Source organism: Salvelinus alpinus, chromosome 9 (assembly GCF_045679555.1).
Source record: "Salvelinus alpinus chromosome 9, SLU_Salpinus.1, whole genome shotgun sequence".
NCBI lineage: Eukaryota > Metazoa > Chordata > Actinopteri > Salmoniformes > Salmonidae > Salvelinus > Salvelinus alpinus.
In genome coordinates this window covers 34236158-34258989 of record NC_092094.1, presented here as the reverse complement: position 1 = coordinate 34258989, position 22832 = coordinate 34236158, and the positions used below count along the sequence as shown (strand labels likewise).

Sequence of the window (22832 nt, the reverse complement as noted above, 5' to 3'; positions counted from 1 at the left end):
TGCTCTATACCATCTACTGCATCTTACCTATGCCGTTCGGCCATGGCTCATCCATATATTTATATGTACATATTCTATTCATTCCTTTACACTTGTGTGTATAAGGTAGTTGTTGTGAAATTGTTAGATTACTTGTTAGATATTACTGCATGGTCGGAACTAGAAGCACAAGCATTTCGCTACACTCGTATTAACATCTGCTAACCATGTGTATTTGACCAATAAAATGTTATTTGATTTGTGTGGCACTTTGTCTAATATTAATTTATGTTGATTATTGGTTGTGTATTGGTAAATATGAATACTGAAGGCCTAAATATTTACGGGAGATATTTTGAGATGATTGCTGTATATTATGAAGTATTTATCATTGATATAGGCTACTTACCTGTTATGAGGTTTTATGAAATGTACCCGTTGTTTAAACAGATGGTATTGCCCAGGGAAGGGATAATTGCCCTTATGATCTCTTATTTATTATTAATCATACATTCAAAATGTATGCTTACATTTTGTTTTTACTCAAAGGTTGGTGATTCTCTGTCTGTCTCCCTCCCTCCCTCACACACACACACACACACACACACGAAGTTATTGCTGTAGTCACGAAGTTAGTGCTACTGAATATGCGCCAAGTTCTTTGGTATATAGGGCTATAGGTCTACATATACTGCATTAATGTCAGCCTACTGTATTGAAAAGACAGGCTGGAAATGTGTTGCGTGCGAGTGTGTGACGCGCTTCCTCTTTTCTGCGCACAGAAATCGGTCAATTTTTCTCTTCGGTCGTTTACGATTCTACAAACTAGGAGGGGCTTGATACGGTGGAGGCAGGACTGCTGCTGCTTACACTGGGACTGTGTGTACATCCACTTCAGCCCGCATGCACTAACGATTGACAGATTTCAGGTAGGATTTAAGCTTTTTTATCGTTCCAATGTGTTTTTAACACTGATGTTTTAGGTTAGTATGTATCTTTGTATCTTGTATCTTTTATTGGGCTAGTATGTATTCACTTGTTTTCACTTAGGCTAGTGTGTTAATTTCATATGTCGTTTGCCCATAATTGAATGATGGTTGATTTCATTGCACCTGCAAACACGTAGGCTATTTAATATGGGACAATCGTATTACTTAATTAAACATAACTGCCTATCTTGAGTAAATATTTGGACTATAGTTTCCAGAACCTCATCTTGCTAATGAGAAATATTCAGTCCGTTATCCGAAGGATGTGCGAACTTGTGAGGCAATTGACCGTTTGATATTATGTAGGCTACATTGTAGATTCCACAGTCACTGCTGTCATCACTAAATGGTGAATTTGCAGTCATATTTTAATGGTATGTCCTAAACCTATCAATGCCACGGTCATGTTCCCAAAACTAATAGAATTAGGCTACTGTAGCCTAACCGAAAATGTCAAGCCACTGACGTTACCCCACCAGTACTCTACTACTAGCCTACAGTACATCAAGACAACCATTTCCCAGATGATGAGATTGAGCTGTAACCTAATATATGCTGTCCATGGGCTATTTAGAGCATCGTTGATTAATATGAGAACCGGAAAAAAATGTAAATGTTGGGTGTTTTACTTTAGCCTACATGTAGTTACATTGCATGATAACTATAAACGCCGAGCCTCCCTCCCCCTCATTGCCCTACATAAGCCAATAGCTTACATTATAAGCCTATGATGCTGAGTGCATGTTGGAAGCAGCAAACCGTTTGCGATTCCTGCTACTCCTGCCTTGTTCATGTAGTTACAGACCCGAGTTGGGTCCAGATTTGGTCACAGAAGGCTACGAGTTAGAGTCCTTCAACCATCGCCAGTGGCACTGCATGGTAATACAGCTGCACTGTATTTTAAAGACATCGTAGTAGCAGGTGTCCAAAGGCGCATCCCAAGATATGGTCATAATAGCGGTCCAAATTTACCAGTCTTAAGGTCGTATTTATATTTTTCTAGACCAAACCATTTGGAGTGGTAAGAGGACACACAATAGCATGCGCCAAATATCATGACATGGTATTCGAGACAACTTGGTCATGTATATGCATAACTTGGTCAGACATCAAATACATTTAAATTTAAAGTGTGATCTTGTGGTCAGCTTTTGTCAATAGACACACTGCTTAATAGTCGATATGCCTAAGGCATTCTGCTCCACAGCAAGCTTACTTGTTAGGTAGCCTATATGTGGACCATTCATTTGAGTCATGTGACAAGTTTTGTGCTAAATGGTATCCTTGGGACATCCTTAACCCTCCCCTAACCTTAACCCTTACCTTAACCATTTGAAAGTTCAACTTTAATGGCGGTAGGGACGTCCCAAGGACCTGAACAGCATGGACCCCATCTGACATGCTGAGCTCCAAATTGACCCCTTACCCCCGAGGCACTCCTGTAGATCTGGAAGGATTGCTTATGTGTAATGGCAAGATTTCGACTCAGCCAATCAGATGGCAAGTTGAATAAAGTTTATATGAGCATATCAAATTTTGTGTGAAATGAAAGCTAATCTATATTTTTGGGAAATAAAGGCATAGATATGTTTTTCATCCATTTTCCACCCTAAAGATTAGGAATAAGCAAATGCTTTGATTGCTGGTCACACAGATAGAAAAGGGTTCTTAAAAAATATATATTTATCATTTATATTTAGTTTTGCAGAAATTATTCTACTTTCTATAAGTTTAAGAGATATTGCTTAATGTCTTGTCATTCTGTTACCAAAACCCCACATATCTTTAAAATGTTTTCAAATTTCTCTCCCTCATGAGGAGGGAGGATTATGAAAGTTCATAGACCTATCAATTAGATCATGTTTTTACTGATACAATTTTGTTTGATGCGTATTAATCACTTTATAATTCATAATCACTCTGTTACCAAATCGGTAACAGATTGACTGAAAAATAAGTAACAGAATTACTGCAATTGAATTGGCCACAATGGGAAATCATAGTAGTCGCAAACCAGAGTTGCAGTTGAGCACAGTAGAATACAGTCAAAAGTAGAGGTCAGTACAGTAGAAGTACAGTAGAGCACACATTAGTAGGCAGTATACTGTAATATACTCTACTGGACACTACTGTGCTCTTCTGTACTGAACTATCTCTACTTGTTTTCTTTAATCTAATGTGCTCTGCTATACTCTACTTTTTTTCTTTACTCTAATGTGCTCTGCTATACTCTACTTTTTGTGCTGTACTGAACTATACTCTACTCCACTATACTGTAAATCAAATCACATTTTATTTGTCACGTGCCAAATACAACAGGCGTAGACCTTAGTGTGAAATGCTTACTTACAAGCCCTTACCCAACAATGCAGTTCAAGAAATAGAGTTAAGAAAATATTTACTAAATAAAGTAAAACATAAAATAAAAAGTAACACAATAAAATAACAACAAGGCTGTATACAGGGGGTACCGGTACCGAGTCAATATGCAGGGGTACAGGTTAGTCAAGTTCATTTTTACATATAGGTAGGGGTAAAGTGACTATGCATAGATAATAAACAGCGAGAAGCTGCAGTGTAAAAACAAAATGTAAATAGTCCGGGTGTCACGCGGGACTAGGTGTGTGAGGAAGAATCAGGCGCAGAGAGCAGAGAGTTCCACAGGGAAAAGTGCACTTTAATAAGGCACAAAAGCAAGTCCACAACACAGGGCGCGGAAATAAATGGACCATCCAAAACACAGGGTACAAGGTCTAGAACACGAACACACCTAAATAATGCACACACGTAACACAAGAATAATCCCGCACAAAACAAGGGCGGGTAAACGTACTTTAAATAAGGAAGCCCATCAAGCACACAAATAGACACAGGTGCAACTAATAAGACAAAACAAACAGACAACGAAAAAGGGATCGGTGGCGGCTAGTAGGCCAGTGACGACGACCGCCGAGCACCGCCCGAACAGGCAGGGGAGCCAACTTCGGCTGAAGTCGTGACACCAGGTGGCCATTTTGTTAATTGTTCGGCAGTCTTGTGGCTGTGGGGTAGAAGCTGTTAAGGAGCCTTTTGGACCTAGACTTTTAAATTTTTCCGTTATTTTACCAGGTAAGTTGACTGAGAACACGTTCTCATTTATAGCAACGACCTGGGGAATAGTAACAGGGGAGAGGAGGGGGATGAAAGAGCCAATTGTAAACTGGGGATTATTAGGTGACCGTGATGGTTTGAGGGCCAAATTGGGAATTTAGTCAGGACACCGGGGTTAACACCCCTACTCTTACGATAAGTGCCATGGGTTCTTTAATGACCTCAGAGAGTCAGGACACCCGTTTAACGTCCCATCCAAAAGACGGCACCCTACACAGGGCAGTGTCCCCAATCACTGCCCTGGGTCATTGGGATATTTTTTAGACCAGAGGAAAGAGTGCCTCCTACTGGCCCTCCAACACCACTTCCAGCAGTGTCTGGTCTCCCATCCAGGGACTGACCAGGACCAGCCCTGCTTAGCTTCAGAAGCAAGCCAGCAGTGGTATACAGGGTGTTATGCTGCTGGCTTGACACTCCGGTACCTTTTGCCGTTCTGTAACAGAGAGAACAGTCTATACTTTGGTGACTGGAGCCTTTAACAATGTCTGGGGCCTTCCTCTGACACCGCCTAGTATATAGGTCCTGGATGGCAGGAAGTTCGGACCCATTGATGTACTGGGCCATACGCACTACCCTCTAGCACCTTAGTCAGATGCCGAGCAGTTGCCATACCAGGCGGTGATGCAACCAGTCAGGATGCTCTCGATGGTGGAGCTGTAGAACCTTTTGAGGATCTGAGGATCCATGCCAAATCTTTTCATTCTCCTGAGGGGAAAAGGAGTTGTTGTGTCCTCTTCACGACTGTCTTGGTGTGTTTGGATCATGATAGTGTCATTGGTGACGTGGGCACCAAGGAACTTGAATCTCTCGACCTGCTCCACTACAGCCCCGTCGATGTTAATGGGGGCCTATTCGGATCTCCTTTTCCTGTAATCCACGATCAGCTCCTTTGTCTTGTTAACATTAAGGGAGAGGTTGTTGTCCTGGCACCACACTGCCAGGTTTCTGACCACCTCCCTATAGGCTGTTTGTTCATTGTCGGTGATCAGGCCTACCACTGTTGTGTCGTCGGCAAACTTAATGATGGTGTTGGAGTCGTGCTTGGCCACGCAGTCGTGGGTGAACAGGGAGTACAGGAGAGGAATAAGTACACACCCATGAGGGGCACCAGTGTTGCGGATCATTGTGGCAGATGTGTTGTTGCCTACCCTTACCACCTTGGGGCGGCCTGTCAGGAAGTCCAGTTGCAGAGGGAGGTGTTTAGTCCCAGGGTCCTTAGCTTAGTGAGTACTATGCTGTTGAACGCTGAGCTGTAGTCAATGAACACCATTCTCACAGGTGTTTCTTTTGTCCAGGTGGGAAAGGGCAATGTGGAGTGTGATTGAGATTGCGTCATCTGTGGATCTGTTGGGGCGGTATGTGAATTGGAGTGAGTCATGACCAGTCTTTCAAAGCACTTAATGGCTACCAACGTGCCTGCTACGGGGTGGTAGTCATTTAGGCAGGTTACTTTCACTTTCTTGGGCTGCTTGAAACCCACGACCTTGTGAATGTTGACCTGTTTTAAAGGTCTCGCTCACATCGGCTCCGGAAAGCGTGATCACACAGTCGCCCGGAACAGCTGGTGCTCTCATGCATGCTTCAGTGTTGCTTGCCTCGAAGCGAGCATGTAAGGCATTTAGCTCATCTGGTAGGTTCCTGTCACTGGGCAGCTCGCTGTTGGGTTTCCCTTTGTAGTCCGTAATGCAAGCCGTGCCACATCTGACGAGCATCAGCGCCGGTGTAGTAGGATTCAGTCTTAGTCCTGTATTGACGCTTTGCCTGTTTGATGGTTCTTCTGAGGGCATAGCGGGATTTCTTATAAGCGTCCGGATTAGTGTCCCACTCATTGAAAGCGGCAGCTCTAGCCTTTAGCTCAGTGCGGATGTTGCCTGTAATCCATGGCTTCTGGTTGGGCTATGCACGCACAGACACCAGCTGTTACTGTACTGAACTATAATCTACTCTTTTTTTACTGCACTTTACTGAGCTGTACTGTACTGTGCTAGACTTGTACTGTACTGTGATGTTAAAACTTGTGAAAAATGGATGTCGATAATTGATACCGATTTTGTCCTATCTGGACCAACCAAATTGGCTCTTGTTTGGGGGCTGAGCTCATTAGAAAAATAGCCAGTCTGTGGAATAATATACAAACATGCAAAGGAGAATATTGCATTTTTCTACCTTTTTGTCTACCTATTCAGGATACATCACCATGAAGAGAATGACATTCATAACCATGCATTTCTGTATAGTACAGATCATTGACCCATGATGTCATTATGTTACCATCATTCTGTTACTGGGTGTTGAGCCACTTCACTTACCAAAATATATTTTTCAAACATCTTTCTGCAGACATCTTTGAATCTGAATGCGGAGTAGATATTTAAGAGTTTTTGGAGAATGTGGTCACATAAAAAACTGATGAAGATTTTACTGTCATTTTGTTACCTTTGCATCTGCAATGTTCCTCAAGTAGATGTGTTTCAGGAAAATGTTCAGTGGCAATTGTTAAAAGTAGACTTCTGCATATAGGTGTATGGTTTATCAATCACTGTTTTTTGGTTGGCAATGGTTTTTAAATCAAAAAGTGAGTCTCAGTGTCAATCTGTTACCGTGGAATTGCCCATATTGCCCTATCAAACTCTTTCAGAGCTTCATTTTTTTTTTTAACAACTTTTTATCCCAAATTTCGTGATATCCAATTGGTAGTTACAGTCTTGTCCCATCGCTGCAACTCCAGTACGGACTCGGGAAAGGTGAAGGTCGAGAGCCAGGCGTCCTCCGAAACAAGACCCCACAGTATTTGTGCAAAGCTGTCATCAAGGCAAAGGGTGGCTACTTTGAATAATCTCAAATATAAATGTATTTTGTTTTGTTGAGTCCATATGTGTTATTTCATAGTTTTAATATCTTCACTATTATTCTACAATGGCCATTGTGGAGAGGTTGGAGTCTGTTTGATTGAGTGTGTGGACAGGGGTCTTTTATACAGGTAACAAGTTCAAACAGGTGCAGTTAATACAGGTAATGAATGGAGAACAGGAGGGCTTCTTAAAGAAAAACTAACAGGTCTGTGAGAGCTGGAATTCTTACTGGTTGGTAGGTGATCAAATACTTATGCCATGCAATAAAATGCAAATGAATTACTTAAAAATCATACAATGTGATTTTCTGGATTTTTGTTTTAGATTCCGTCTCTCACAGTTGAAGTGTACCTATGATACGAATTACAGACCTCTACATGCTTTGTAAGTAGGAAAACCTGCAAAATAGGCAGTGTATCAAATACTTCCGCCAGTTGTGGCACCCTAGAGACTGTGTGCCAAAATCAGACTTAAAATGCACTGTGGGACTTTGCATAAAGTAATGATATCTGAATATCATATACTGTTTGAAGAACAGGGTAGTAAAGGCAAGCGAATGTCAACAGTGTTCAGGTGTTATGCATCCATACTGAACTGTTCCAGTGTTAACCTTTGGCCAGTCCATGTTCAGAGCTAGAGTGGGTTCTCAACCATGATCCTGCAGTACAGAGCATCTGTGCTCCATCAGTCTGTCATGTACCCAGTTATAATTAGCTCACATTACCACAAGTGTTGAAAGTTCAGATGGAGCATGCACTTGCCAACGGCAACTGATCAAATCCTATACAGTTCATCTACCATCACCTCATGGAAAACACAGAGGGGAATTTAGCAGCTTCCGATTCAGTGGTTACATCTGCAGGATGACCAGAGGTTACAATATCAGCAGCACTGTACCACTTTTAAAACTGGCTAAGGTACACAGCATATTTCTGGATCCTTCCAACAGAGTTAGGTAGTCAGATCCATGTGGGTGGCTCACAGGTAGAAACTCAATGTTCTTTACTACTGGATGGCTTTCACCATATTCTATCAGTTGTTGATGTAGTCGTCACAATATGCAAGATATAGGCCTACCTACAGTAGTACAGTAGATTACCTGGCTTAGACAATTAACAAGTGAAGTCATCCTGTCTCTGTCATGTGTGCAGTATCAGATTATATTCAACATAAACTCAGTACAGTCAATACACACTGAAACCTGATATCAGGTCAGACAGTATGGCTTATTACAGTATATGTTTACCTCTTGTCATTTCCCCATCTGTATCGTCATCTAGCTGGAGTAATTAAACTTCAGCTCGCTCGTTAATGGTTTACATTGACTTTGCCTGATCAGAAGCCACTCATTTAAGAGGCCATTACGACTGTGTTTACACATGCAGCCCAATTCTGATGATTATCAAAAGACCAATAAGTGGGAAAAAATCAGAATTGGGCTGCCTGTATAAATACAGTCTATGAAAATTACTCTGGATTACGGGAAGCTATTAAGGTCCTTGTTAAGCAAGCTCCAATTCATGCAAAATTGCCCTCTGTGTAAATTATTCAACTTGTAGGTTTATTGTATTTTGTGGAATTACTAGTACTTGAGATCCCATTTGGGACTCTGCAAAAATGTCATAGGAAACGGCACAGTGATCCATGCAAGAGAAATATTGTCTTTACATTTTAATTTTGGCAAATTAATGCATTTTGTGGCATGTGTTTTAGATAAACAGGTGCTAATGACAGTGTAATGAACTATGCTACCCTCTCTTCATAACTCATGATCAAAAGGCTTTAATAAATCCAATTAATTACCCCTGTGTTTACTTCCTTAAAGAAGGCCTCTGCTCCAGCAGAGCCATTCTGATTCTCATTGGCTATTTCTGGGTCATAGAGGAAGAACAGGATCCCATCAGTCAAACATATGTCAGTTTGAGGAGAAATATGTGGGACAAGACTAATGTGCTTAGACATCGATAGGAGAGTTTTTTTTGTTTGTTGTTGTTGCAAAAAATAATCTGTAGATCTGTGAAAAAAGCTGTCAAAAAATAAAATCCTCGTGACAAAGGTCACTCAGTCAAAGGTTCATTAGAAACAGTCAGTCATTCTTGATCTACTGCACAGTGCCAGTGAAGAGGACAAGCTGCTGTTTACAGTGTGTGAGAGGAGGCCTATGTTTCCCTGTCATCCGTTAGAAAGTAGTCTTCCTCCCAGCTGTTGCAGTTGCTCCGTCACTAACATAGCGTTCCTGGATGGAATTCCCCAGGAAATGTTTAGTCATTGGGAAGTAAGGGATTGTGGAATGAGGGTTTTGGAGTCATCAGAGAGTGTGTGGGAGTTGGAAACTGCAACACACCCTGTGCTATACTGTGTTACTGTAGCTCTGACCCTGCCTTTGTGTTCTCTGTTTTCCACTGAAATAGATGTGCTGCTTACTGCTCTCTGTATGGTCACAGCATATCAGACTCTGTAGGGCTTGCCTGTTTTTTAAGGAACACAAGGTAGCTATCTTGTTTTTTTCTTCTTGGGTTCAACAATATGTATTTCTAGCATGGTGGGTGGGTTTAGCAATGACTAACAATGGGTACTATGAACTATCCCTTTGATCCAGTGGCAGTGAAAGGATTGGATGTGGAGAGTATGTTTATGTTTTTTTTATTAAGTTAACATGGTCTGTGTGGATGTTGGCTTGGGTGGTTGTTGTGGGGGGGGTGTGTGTGTTCAGGTTAAAATACATTATTATACTTAGACAGTGAGAGACAGTGAATGTTTCTTTGGTTCAATATTGTTCTGTCCACTAGATTTCGATTATGGTGCATAATGCCATGTGACTTTTCTATGGCATTTTCTAGAATGATCTATGTATGTTGACTGGAATGAAGTAAGTGAACTCACCTTGTTTCCTGGGAGGAATGAACTGAGTGGGGCTCATTGTTGGAATACTTCCCTCCTCAGTCCTCATATACACATTTTCCAGAATCACTTCCCTCACTTGCTCTCTCGCATTGTCAGAGCTTTTCCAGGGGAAGTCCTGGTCTTTTACAGAGTTAAAGGACAAGTACAGTAGAAAGAATGTTCCTGTGATTAAGAGGTCACTCACTCGCTCTACACAACAGCTGAGCAATCCACCTCCACTTTCACTCTTACTTAGATATTATTGATGATGCAAAAATATAGCTACAGTCAAAAGGAACACAACATCTTGCTACCGGAGTCTGAGATATTAGAGAGACGAGGGACTGTTTCTGAACACTGCTGATGTGTGGTTGATTTTCTGGCACTTTACTGCAGCGGAAGCATCACTCAGGTGGGTGCTACGCTGTCGGCAATGGAGGATCAGCTACCTACGGAGGAGCGGCTGCTATGGGGGAACTGGGAGCGTCAGACAAGGCAATGGGCCCTGATGAAATGCTCTTGGCCTGTCTGACAGACTGACTTTCTCCCTGGCTGTACTGTACCATCGATGCGCCCTCCACTCAAGCCATACTCAAGCCATCACCTATAAGTCTTTGCTAGGTAAAGCCCCGCCTTATCTCAGCTCACTGGTCACCATAGCAGCACCCACCCGTAGCATGCGCTCCAGCAGGTTTATTTCACTGGTCACCCCCAAAGCCAATTCTTCCTTTGGCCGCCTTTCCTTCCAGTTCTCTGCTGCCAATGACTGGAATGAATTGCAAAAATCACTGAAGCTGGAGACCCATATCTCCCTCACTAACTTTAAACACCAGCTGTCAAAGCAGCTTATAGCCCATCCAACTACCTCATCCCCATACTGTTTTTTGTTCCTTTGCACCCCAGTATCTCTACTTCCACATTCATCTTCTGCACATCTATCACTCCGGTGTTAATTTGCTAAGTTGTAATTATTTTGCCACTATGGCCTATTTATTGCCTTACCTCCCTTATCTTACCTCATTTGCACCCACTGTATGTAGACTTTTTTTCTCTATGTGTCATTGACTGTATGTTTGTTTATTCCATGTGTAACTCTGTTGTTTGTGTCGCACTGCTTTGTTTTATCTTGGCCAGGTCGCAGTTGTAAATGACAACTTGTTCTCAACTAGCCTACCTGGTTAAATAAAGGTGAAAAAAAAGTAATAATAATAAAATACTGACTTTTCCTAACTGCCTTAACCCCATTCTTCCATCTTTAATTTGTTGTTCATTTATGCATTACGTATTTTGTTAACAAGAACCACAATGGAAAAAAGTATCTACACTTTTTTGTGTGTTATCCTCTGGTTTCTAAATGCATTTTATCCACGTGTGGTTGTATTAAGTTTTTTTTTTTTTAAATGGTCAAATAATCATATCATATTTGCACAGATTAAATTTTTTGAAAATATTTTGATGTGGCTCCGCATTTCAAGAAAGACTGGGTCCTTGCTCTTCGGATTATTCTAGAGATATTTTTGAGTGGCATGACAATGAAGAAGAAGCCGTTTTAGATGATGGTTATGAAACATGTTATCATCTGTATGTATATCAGTGGCAGTAGTAATTGGAGCTGTGGTAGACTCCGCCATGGCAGACATATGACAAGTAGGTCAGTAGACTGACTCCAGTGTGGTAGGGCTTAGGTCAGGGCACTGGTACGTGCCATGCTGCCAGGCGGCTCATCTATGGGTCAAACAGGGTGCCTGTCTGAGCCAGCGGCCAATGTGACAACATTTGGATATGTTCCCTCAAACGCCCTGTTTGAGTTAGTTTCCATGTTTGTGTTCTCGCAAATGTGTTCTCTCTTTGAGTATGTACGGTATCTTGAGGTGAGCTTCCAATATGAAAGGTACAATTTAATATTGAAAATGGAAAAGCTTTATTCTTGTTAAGTTTCTATTCGGCCTTGGAGGATGGTTGGGAACTGAGTGAATTACTTTCTGATAAGCATTTCTTCAGTATGGTTAATTCCTCAAGAATTATATATTTTATAGAATTGAATACTGCAAACTGTCATTTCATTTAAACTAGGTTTTGACAGTAATTATGCATGGTATTGTATGCAGTCATCATTGGTATGTATTTAAGCAATGAGGGTGTGTGGTATATGGCAAATATACCAGGGCTAAGGGCTGTTCTTCTGCACGGCGGAGTACTAGGACACAGCCCTTAGCCGTGGTATATTGGCCATATACCACAAACCCCTGAGGTGCCTTATTGCTATTAAAAACTGGTTACCAACGTAATTAGAGCAGTAAAAATAAATGTTTTGTCATACCCGTGATATACAGTCTGATATACCACGGCTTTCAGCCAATCAGCATTCAGGGCTCGAACCACCCAGTTTATTATTTTTTTTATTTTTTTTATCAACCTGAGGTCAGAGGGATAATTATTAACATGCTGTTAATGTGTGTGTTTGTTTATAAATATTCAGATTGTTGCTAGATAGAGGCAATACTTCTTATAGAGAGTTTCTCATGGGGAAAAACTTGATCAACATATCTGTTGTATGGAAAAGGAAAGGAATGATTTTGGACTTTGTTCTGCTCCCTTACAGGGAAATGTATTATCTGTGGTAAGGATCATGAGATGTCTTCTATTCAGCTGCATGTGAAAAGGATGAAAGTTGAAAAGTTCAACTGATGCTCCTCAGGGTTTTATATGCTTGTTTCCACCACTAACGATTTGAATGAGTACTATTGCGTATCTGGCCACAGAATCAATGTGGTCAGTTATAGAGCCACTAACCAGAGCACATACTGACCTACTGCACTGACACACTGTTCACCTAACATACACAGTTACCAGGGCATGATGTCTAAAGGACAGTACTTTGCAATCCATAGAACAGAGCAAGGTACCTGGCACACTTAGCATCCCGTAATGACTGTTTGTTCCCTGTGAATTAAGGTCAACTTGTTGTGACGTGCCTGGGCGTTTTGTTCTTTAAGTATAGTGGACAAAACTCATGTCCTACTGGTCAACCCCTCTAATACTTGTATTATCTACGTAAGGATACAGATTATATTTGACTCATGTTTACACTAAATCAGTTATAGGAGTCTTCGTTACACATGGCCCATATTTGTGCTATGCTGTTGAAGCACAGTGTGTGTGTGATTGGGCCAATGTGACCGTGAGTTCTGCTCCCCTACAGGGAGAATTGAGTGGGAAAAATACCAGAATTTGGGGGATTTTCACAAAATTTGGTGTAATATGAGGCTTTGCTGCTTGCTTTGTAATATGAGTTGTATTTTGATATCAACATCTGTTTTAATTGTTTTATTTATTCATGAATATTGACAAATATAAACAAATGTTATTTGGTTATTTTTTTCTTTATATTGTTGAACATAATATACTTTACAGTTATATCAGTGTTCCAGAGTGGGATCTCTGCTACTGTTAGAGTTATGATCCAATTTGTAAGCATTCCCAAGCGAGTGAATGTGAAAATGGACTCAAAATTGTTGCCCTCTGCTGGTGATTTGCAGGCGGGGGCAATGATGCAAGTAAAAGGAGGTCTGTTATTGGTTACATTGCCTACTATGACAATTTCACTGTATAAAATGGGCAATAACTCTAAAAGTAGCAGAGCTCCCACCCTAGAAGTTTGAAATACCTGTGGAGTATATTACTTTAGGCCTGGGTAAGGCCAAAATGTAATACATATGCCAACTTTGATCAAGTATTTCTCAATGCTTTTAGATACAAATGTCAAATATATGCAGTACCAGTCAAAAGTTTGGACACCTACCCATTCAAGGTTTTGTCTTTATTTTTACTATTTTCTACATTGTAGAATAATAGTGAAGACCTCCAAAACTATGAAATAACACATTGGAATCATGTTGTAACCAAAAAAAGTGTTAAACCAATCTAAATATATTTGAGATTCTTCAAAGTAGCCGCCCTTTGTCTTGATGACAGCTTTGCACACTCTCTGTTAACCATCTTCACCTGGAATGCTTTTCCAACAGTCTTGAAGGAGTTCCCACATATGCTGAGCACTTGTTGGCTGCTTTTCCTTCACTCTGCAGTCCAACTCATTCCAAACCATCTCAATTGGGTTGAGGTTGGGTCATTGTGGAGGCCAGGTCATCTCATGCAGCACTCATCCCTCTTTCTTGGCTATCTTCTGTAACACCCCTACCTTGTCACAACACAACTGATGGTGGCTCAAACCTGATTGGCTCAAACAAAATAACTTTCAACAAGGCACACCTGTTAATTGAAATGCATTGCAGGTAACTACCTCATGAAGCTGGTTGAGAGAATGCCAAGAGTGTGCAAAGCTGTCATCAATGCAAAGGGTGGCTACTTAAAATATATTTTGATTTGTTTAACACTTCTTGGGGGTTACATGATTCCATTTGATTCCATACATGATTCCATATGTGTTATTTCATAGTTTTGTCTTCACTATTATTATACAATGTAGAAAATAGTACAAATAAAGAAAAACCCTTGAATGAGTAGGTGTGTACAAACTTTTGACTGGTACTGTATGTCAGCTATCCTTCCTCCAAAGGACCATTCAATGGATTACATTTAGTGAAAATCTCCCAAATCATGTTCTTGTTTCCTGAGTAATCACTCAATTTTAGCAGCAAGCTCTGTGGGGTCCTGATGGCATTGCCCCCCTTCCTACATCAGCATGCTGGGAGTGCTCTGTGTTGGCAGAGTCTCTCACAGGACACCATAGGATCCATAGGAGTGGGATGCTAAGACTGCTGATCGAGCCACTCATCGATCCGTATTGATGAAACATCAGAGCTCAATATGTCAGAGCAGTATACCTCCTGGACAAAGTCGGTTAGATTTGAATCATTTTAATTAAAGTAGTTCTCTCTATTCTAAATGACGTTGTCTATCAGACTGGCAAAATGTAAATACTGTATAGTTTGAAAATCATCCCACTGTTAGTGTGTCATGATGGCAGTTGGCCAATGACTTTAAAGGCAGACTCACTGGACAACAGATGAGGCCAAGGGCTGGTGGAGCAGGGAGCTTGGATGGAAATAGAACGACAAATGAACCAACAACACAATTATATTGTTGTTGAACTGCATAGTTGATCTCATCTTATTTGTCTGCAGGAGACGACCCTCCTGTCTATAGAGCACCACTGAAAATACTGCTGTCCTCTACTTAAGGTCCTCTGTATCGTGCTGCTCACCGTGTTGCTGACCCAGTGACACCTACAGGCTCCAGCCCTCTCTCTCTCCTCTCCAGAGCCCTGTGTCTTCCCCAGGCCAGCCAGGCAGCCACTTTGCTCTGGCTCACGGCTACAGCGTCAGAACCTTGCCTCACAGGGAGAGAGGAGCGTGTGCCGCTTTGGCAGACAGCAAATTATTTTACATTTGGGAAGGAAATGCACTTGGCTGTTAGACGCTGTGTTGAGTGAATGCCTTGCTTTAGTCCTGTGCATTCAGCATATCATCAGTAACATTGTCTTAAAGTCAGAGCGATTCTCAGGTTACCCACTGGGGAAAATTATATCTAGAATCACATCTGTAACGGTGACTAATGAAAGAGACCTTTTTAAATATTTATAAGCAATGAATTCACATATCATGAAAATGTTACAATGTACCACCAATTTGAAACATTTGCTGTGAAATAGTATTTAATTTAGCAATAGTTTCTCTTTTCTGACGTTGGAGTGTTCAGCTTGTTTGTTGCTACCACTCCAGCTCTGGTTTTCATCATAGTTGTAGTCACTGTGTGGTCTTCCCTCTCTAACATAAGAGCATGCATTGCCTTGTTTTGTGCAGCTTTGGTCTGACAGTTACAGTACACTGAAGAGCTGGTTGGCAGCTTGTCTCTGTTGTGTACTTTGTGTTCTGTGCTTTTCTGTCTCTAATTGTGTCAACAGGACTCCTAGATAGAGCAGAGCAGGAGTCCCCACAGCAGGTCTTTATTTAATTCAGCACTCCTATTACTTATCCCCTCCATCCGTATAGGCTATTAGCAACACCACACTCCTCTCAATTGGTTGTGTAGCTGAGGAACTGGATAGAGTGTTAATTTCTAATACCTGCCTGTGTATTTGGTGCATCTCTGGTACAGTAGGATTAGCTGTATCATTACTGAACTATGATCTGAGTTAGAATCACAACAGCTGTTCAGGAGGTTAAGATCAGTATTGTGCTATACTGTCAGTATATTGTAGGCCTATATCCACAGAGGCATGGGTCTCTTCTAGTCTTCTGACCTATGTAGGAGCAAGAGATTGATTATTTAGAGCTAATGTTCAACAAAGCTTGCATATCATATTACTCTACATTGTATACTGAACAAAAATATAAACGCAACATGTAAAGTGTTGATGCCAGAAATGTTCATGTTGGGTTTATATTTTTGTTCAGTTTAGAATGTAGATTATTTGCCTCCTATGGTGCTCCCCAATGGCTGTTGTTTGTGACATTTATTTGACATGCTTGTTAGAAACTGTACAGCTTCTATGGTAGATACTTGTTATTTATAGATTATTTATTGCATTTTAAACCATAAATACCATTATTGATTATCATCAAAACAAAACCATTTTGACCATTTTCATCATAAAGCAGAGAGCTACTGCATTCATGCACTGTTCAGCACAATGTATTGAGCTCTATGAGCTGTGCTTTTCCACCGTGTAACATAACAGCAGACCTGTTCTGGGAAATGATGACCTCTCTAGTGTTCTTAACCTCCCAGCACAGCACCATGAACATGTCCCAATTAAATAGCTTCATCCTCAATTCCCACTGCAATCATGTCCATGCTTACACTCTGTCTCCTGTGCATCCTCTTGTGTGTGATAATCTGCTCTTTCACTATCCAATATTTATGGGATGAAGCAGCCACAGCGTCGCTTTGAGCTCTTTCCACATGTCCTATATGAAAAGAGAGGAATTCGCTAGAGACACTAAAGCTATCTGTCTATCAATTTGTTAGAAGTATCTTATTTACAATGACAGGATCTACTTACTGTGGTGCCAGATGCATTCAATAATGAGAAATTATGAATGTAGTGGGGAAAAAAGTTAACGTTTTAGTTATATCCATTTATACACTGGGTGGTTCGAGCCCTGAATGCTGATTGACTGACAGCTGTGGTATCAGACTGTATACCACGGGTATGACAAAACCCGTATTTATACAGCTCTAATTACGTTGGTAACCAGTTCATAATAGCTATAAGGCCCGAGGAGGTGTGGTATATGGCCAATATACCGCGGCTAAGGGCTGTGTCCATGACCTCCGTGTTGCGTCGTGCATAAGAACAGCCCTTAGCCGTGGTATATTGGCCATATACCACACCGTATTGCTTTATTGTACGGTTCTGTAATGGGTAGGAAAGGTTCAATTTCAATACCTACAGTAAGACACTGACTTACTGTAGTGCAGTCATACTGTCATTGTAGGGTTTTGAGAGCCGAGATGGGGACAGGGATATGTCATGTACTATGATGGATCATGCTATTTCATCATAATTTTGATGGAAGACATTTTTCATTACTCCATTTTTTTGTTCATCACTGCATGCATTCAATCATGGCTTTGAATTAATCATTAGTTACATAACCCCCCCCCCCCCCCCCCCTTCTCTCTTTCCCTCTGTCTCTCTCAATATTTTTTAATTGTTTTAATTTCACCTTTATTTAACCAGGTAGGCTAGTTGAGAACAAGTTCTCATTTACAACTGCGACCTGGCCAAGATAAAGCATAGCAGTGTGAACAAACAACAACACAGAGTTACACATGGAGTAAACAATAAACAAGTCAATAACACAGTATTGTAATGTACACAAACTCAAATGCAATATTTAAAGACTATGTAATAATAATAAGGATGAAAAGAAATGAAGCTTTAAGTAAAGGGCATTAAAAGGTAAATTCAGCAACCAACCATTGCCTCACTGTAGATATCCACCATGTCAGAGAAAATGCTTGTGTCCAGCAGAGCAGTGTGCTAAAAACAGCATCAGTGGACATAGTGACATGGTGTCTGTATGGTAGCTGTCACTGTGGAGAGCCTGTTCACACAGCAGTTTAGTCTGTTACTGTACCAATAAACATTACCACTGCTTTCTCATGCACAGCCTGCAATGCACAAACTACTGAGGCTGCCTGGAGGGTTTTCTCCAGAAGACAATGTCTGGGTTGTTCCATGAAATGAGTGCCTTTTTGTGGCACTTTTGATATTTATTTATATTTTTAAATTTTACTCCCTTTTCTCACCAATTTTGTGGTATCCAATTGTTAGTAATTACTATCTTGTCTCATCGCTACAACTCCCGTACGGGCTCGGGAGAGACGAAGGTCGAAAGCCATGCGTCCTCCGAAACACAACCCAACCAAGCCGCACTGCTTCTTAACACTGCGCGCCTCCAACCCGGAAGCCAGCCGCACCAATGTGTCGGAGGAAACACTGTGCACCTGGCTCCCTTGGCTAGCGCGCACTGCGCCCGGCCCGCCACAGGAGTCGCTGGTGCGCGATGAGACAAGGATATCCCTACCGGCCAAACCCTCCCTAACCCGGACGACGCTAGGCCAATTGTGCGTCACCCCACGGATCTCCCGGTCGCGGCCGGCTGCGACAGAGCCTGGGCGCGAACCCACTGAGTCTCTGGTGGCGCAGAGACTTTAACCCACTTAACCCCAAAATGTCTCCAGGTTTTCATCATTGTAAAGTCCCAGTTATTTTGTTCCCTTGACAGCCATTTATGAAGAGTATTATCTACGTGATTAGTGATTCATATAAATAAATGTCCCTCATTTTAAGGTCAACCCTGTTACGTCACCTGAACTCTCGTTATTAAGGTGAAGCTATTCCTTTTCAAATATTTTTTGCAAAAGAAACATTGAATGTGTAATAGTCAAATCCTAGTGTAAACTAGTTCTACTCTTTATGGCCATTTTGCTGGTGTTTTGTGGTGGAAAACTGAGCAGATCGAGCATAACACATCAACCCTGTTAAGTATAGATAGACAGGCTATAAATGTAAACAACACTGTGAAGCTTGCATTCAATTTCCACTCCCTGTTCAGCTTCCATTCCCCCTGTCACAAGGGGATTTATGGCTGTTTTAAGATGATATCGTCAGCCCTCTTACGGTCAACCCTGTTTCTTTATTCGGCCCCTAATAGGCACATACTATTGTCATTGCATTTTCTTCTATTTAACCTATTAAGAAATGTTTAGGATGAACTTATTAGGATGAACATGTGCTCCTCAAGTTACACTTCTCAAAAAGCACCGCATTGGTGGAACGACTCATCTAATATACAGCAGCCGACTGGCAATGCAAGGCGTAGTCAGAAGAGTTACTTAAAAAAAAAAAATCTAATAAGAGAAAAAAAGTAAATGCAAGCACTTTTTGTCTCGTACCCAAATGGGAATGCTGTATGTAGGTTTAAGATGATACTGTGTTAACTTCTTGCCACCTTTACCATCTGTTCTGTTTGATGCATGGCAGCTGCAGTCTGTCCCATGTGGGTCTTCAGTTTCCACAGACGTGAGATGGCCCTTTACCCAGTGGTGGGTGGTGGGCCACCCAGGGTGGACAGGCTTTCTCTGCCATCCCCAGGAGATGGCTCCTGTCAAGCCTGAGTCGTTCAGGGCCAAATCAAATGTATTTATATAGCCCTTCTTACATCAGCTGATATATCAAAGTGCTGTACAGAAACCCAGCCTAAAACCCAAACAGCAAGCAATGCAGGTGTAGAAGCATGGTGGCTAGGAAAAACTCCCTAGAAAGGCCAAAACCTAGGAAGGAACCTAGAGAGGAACCAGACTATAAGGGGTGGCCAGTCCTCTTCTGGCTGTGCCGGGTGGAGATTATAACAGAACATGGCCAAGATGTTCAAATGTTCATAAATGACCAGCATGGCCAGAAAGTGTCATGTTACACCGACCAGCTGTGTGTGCCAGTCTTAGGTCAAAGGTCATACCATCACTATGAACACTGTTGGTTGGTCTCCACATTTGATATACACTCATTGGCCAGTTCATTAGGTACACTGTTCGTGAAAATGGTTAGCTCCTACAGACCGTGAGTCACGTGGCAGTGGCTTGTTATATAAAGCAGGCAGACGGGCAACAAGACATTCAGTTACTGTTCGATTGAATGTTAGAATGGGAAAGACGAGTGACATAAACAACTTTGAGCATGATATGATTGTCGTGCCAGGCATGCCGATTCAAGTATCTCAGAAACGGCTGGTCTCCAGTGGGCATGCGATCACCAACACTGTACAATTAAGGAGTGCAAAAACATCACCTGGTCCGATGAATCCCGGTTACTGTTGAGTCATGCTGATGTCAGGATCAGGTGGCGTAACGGTGTGGGGAATGTTTTTATGGAACATGTTCGGTGCCTTGATACCAATTGAGCAACGTTTGAACGCCACACCTGTGAGATACAGAGCGAGAAAGAGCGCGAGCTAGCTCTACTACTGACACATGGAGGAAGCTAGCTGCTGTGCTGGAGGCTTACCATCATGTCATGCGACAACAAAGGGACCATGGCTGTTCGCTCAGTACTTTGATGGCTGCAGCATGCAATCTGTTCACCTTCACAAGACATATTTAGTCAGTGTACCAAGTTCAGGCTTAGGTTGTCAAGGTGCCAGAACTTAGTTTTTCAAAGCTTGTGTTTACCACCTGGGGGATCTATAGTATGTCAGACTGGCTTTAATGCTCACCACCATTGCCTGTGACATTGATGCCAGTTGTCCTCTGTGTACCAGTAGCGTAGCCAGAAATCTGTTGGTGGGTGGGCCTGCAGAAATCTGTGTGGGCCAAAAGAACAGCTAACTTCCTGCAATTCTACAGAGAGGAAAATGTGCAGTTGATTAGCTACACATTTTTGTCATGAGGCTGAGAAATGTTGAATTAAAGCGAAAATATGTGTGTTGACTGATAAAAGCTTTGGATTATGAGCTGTCTTGTTTGCTAAATGAACAAATGAAGTAGGCAGTGACATTGTGTATATAGCCATAGAAGCACAGTGACATACAGTATGCACCAATGCGGTCAAATTCAGGGATTATTGGGGTTGTGGCTTTCAGTTAGTTATTTTTGGCCACCCATCACATGAGAGTGAATGTCATTCCAATGCACTGCTTGCTATGAATTTTATCTGATGGTGTGTGCATGTTTAGGTAAATTCACTAAGGTCCCATTTGCAGTGGTGGGAACAGCACTGAAAATCTGTACTTAAGTTAAAGTACTGTTACTTAGATTGTAATTTACTCAAGTAAAAGTAGATCTCTTAACCTCTACGGGATCGGTGTCCTTAAACCGGTACAGTTTTTGCTCAATATGCGATAGCTGTTGTTTACAACGTTTTCTAGTCACACTAACTTTCCGGGACATAGACATGTCTTAAATGTGTGTGAATCTAACTGTGGTGTCCAATTCACAGTAACTATTACAAAAAAAATACCAATGCTTTTGTTTGAGGATAGTGCACAACAACAAAACACTATCATGGCAACTGGTTTGATACATTCATAAATAAGGTACTTACATTCAGTAATTTTGCTCTGATTTGTCATCCTGAGGGTCCCAGAGATAAAATGTAGTATAGTTTTGTTTGAAAAAATCTTTTTATATTCAAATGTAGGAACTGGGTTCTATAGTTTAACCTCACTGCTGTCTCTGGCTCCACACCCACCCCGCCCGGGCCATCTAAATATGTGAAGGTTAGTGTCTTTTCTGTAGGGAAGCTAATGATCCATCATTTATGACATTCCTGGAAGTGTGTAAACTGATTTTTTTTTATTACCATAGGATTTTTGTATGTTCTCTAGTTATGTACTTGAAAATGTATAAATTGACTAATTCGGCACATTTGGGCAAACTCCTGGCAGACCTGTTACAAAATATTATGTAGTGAGGTAATTCTTCACTGGATCAGTCTGAAACTTTGCACACACACACTGCTGTCATCTTGTGGACAAAAATCTAAATTACACATAGGATTCTATGTCAAAGTATGGCCTTTCTCTTGCATTTCAAAGATGATAAAAGAAAAGGAAAACGCATGTTTTTTTGTTTGTATTATCTTTCACCTTATCTAATGTGTTATATTCTCCTACATTAATTTCAGATTTCCACAAACTTCAAAGTGTTTCCTTTCAAATGGTTTCAAGAATATGCATATCCTTGCTTCAGGTCCTGAGCTACAGGCTAGTTGGATGTCCTTTTATGCAAAAATATGAGAAAAAAAGGGTCCGATTTTTAAGAAACTACTCAAGTAAGGGTTAAAAAAAGTATCCAGTCAGAAAACTATTTAAGTGGTTACAAATCTTGTTTGGTAATTTTTTACACGAACAGGTGACCGTAGTCAACAACTTAGTGCAATTGATTTTACATTAATTTATTCTTTAAGCCTGCCAGCACCATCTTGTGGACCCCAGGAAGAGCAGTAGCTGCATCATCACCAGTTAATGGGGATCCTAATAAAAACACTAAATTGCAGGTGTCCTCCAGCACAGGTAGTCTCCAATGAAGACTGACATTAAAGTCAGTCCTTAGGCTGTCCAGTTTTCAATTACAGTCTTATTCAAAGTTGATTTTAATATCAATCAATGTGCTCAATTTCATGAAAAGGTCAATGGTACTCGATGTGAAATTTATTCCAAAAAAAATTCACTATAATTTCAAGTACATGTGATGGTGAGCGGATACTGAAAAGATTTACACCAAGTGTGATGTTTCATTTTTTTCACTCAAAATTAAATATCAAGGAGGATCAGGTAAGTGTTACAACAGTCAAACTACAATCAATATCGAAATGTCACTATCAATCATGTTGCTTGTATGCAAATCAGACACATTTCAGCATGGAATTAAACATAAAGATAGGTATTCGGGTAAGAATCATATAAGTAAAAAATAATCAAACAGTGCAGATATCAATTGCCATAGTCAACTC

General features: G+C 41.1%; 1 protein-coding gene across 4 annotated transcripts in view; it reads left to right on the top strand.

Moving 5' to 3' along the window:
* The first annotated feature begins 787 nt into the window (after positions 1-787).
* Positions 788-22832, top strand: part of tln2b (talin 2b) — a 130823-nt gene continuing 108778 nt past the window's right edge. For 3 of the 4 annotated variants that reach the window (XM_071416835.1, XM_071416836.1, XM_071416837.1), the window contains exon 1: positions 798-908. The gene's annotated coding sequence lies outside the window, so the exon portion shown is untranslated. Of the gene's footprint in view, positions 909-22832 lie in introns of all 4 variants that reach the window. The other variant, XM_071416838.1, reaches the window with a different exon arrangement.